The sequence below is a fragment of the Aplysia californica genome, unplaced genomic scaffold (genome assembly GCF_000002075.1).
Source record: "Aplysia californica isolate F4 #8 unplaced genomic scaffold, AplCal3.0 scaffold00121, whole genome shotgun sequence".
NCBI lineage: Eukaryota > Metazoa > Mollusca > Gastropoda > Aplysiida > Aplysiidae > Aplysia > Aplysia californica.
Genome location: NW_004797391.1, coordinates 1,285,397 through 1,286,693, shown reverse-complemented (window position 1 = coordinate 1,286,693; position 1,297 = coordinate 1,285,397).

Genomic DNA, 1,297 nt, shown 5'->3' with positions numbered 1-1,297 from the left:
GACAAGACGCTGACTCAGCAGTATGGCCACTTGGCTACCTCAGGATTACAAAGTTCTATCTGCTCGCTGGGCAGAAGATTTTATTCGGAGACGTCTCCTACGAGCACCCAGGAACTATTCGGAGACGTACTCCCGTACACAGATGCACTGTGGTTTGGGGGGGCAAACTGCGTATTGTTTGCTGCAGATCACACACAATATAGTCACTAAAACTGTCGCAAATTAATTATTTTGAAGAAAATTTCAAACCTAACTGCAAAATATAAAATTATGGGTTAAAACAGGGGAGGATATTTTTACTTGACCCAGAGGCACAAAGCATTTTGATTGGCCTATCTCCGTCGGAGACGTCTCCGGACAGATAGGCCTACTGTGGTCTGCTCGATAGCTCTACCTCGTTTGGAGGAATTTAACGTCAAAGATTTTGAGTTTTGTTTCATGTCAAGCTTTTTCGAATGCAATTCTTTGCATAATATCCAGATAATAACTCCGAATAACTTTACGATTTTTATAGAGCAGACAGTACATTTGGTTTCTAACCTCGTGGTTTGAGTAACTCAAAACGGCTTAAAAATGTCGGATAGCAGATAAAACTTAGTAAATCTGAGGTGGCCACTTGCCGAGTCATGTCGTGCAGTGCACGGAAAAGGAAGATATATTATAGTGGTGCATGATAACACAAGTTAGGCATATCTTCTTTAAAAAAGTGTTATTGGAATTCCACACACAATTTTTTCATAATGGCGGTCAGACAACCCCCCTCCCCCCGAAAAAAACCCAAACAACTAACAAACACACAAAACAACCCTCCCCCCAAACAAAACCAAACACAAACAAAAACAAGACAGTGGGACCTCACATAGTGAGGAATATATTCCTGATACAGTCGAACCTGTAAATAATTCATTGCTGCACTCCTGTGTATGCACCCTGGGGTTGGTGTTTATTATACCCCTCCCTCTACACAAGAAAACAAACTTCTTAACTACTGGACCATGTTTTGCGAAAATTAAGCTTTGGTTTGGTCGGTGACCCACAAGAGGTTCATTCAAAGTTACTAGCACACTTGCAAATTAACAGATTATATATGATATGATTTCATTGGACACACAATACAGAGAGAACCATTGGAGAATATTGTAACAACAGGCAAGTTTGATGGGAAGAGAGGCAGTGGCAGATAGAGGGAGAAGATACTGGACAAGTTGACAACATTGACAACATGGCTAGGAGCAGCAAGAACGACAGACACCATCGTTTCAACGCAAGACAGAGTGAAGTGGAGGTCCATGATCTC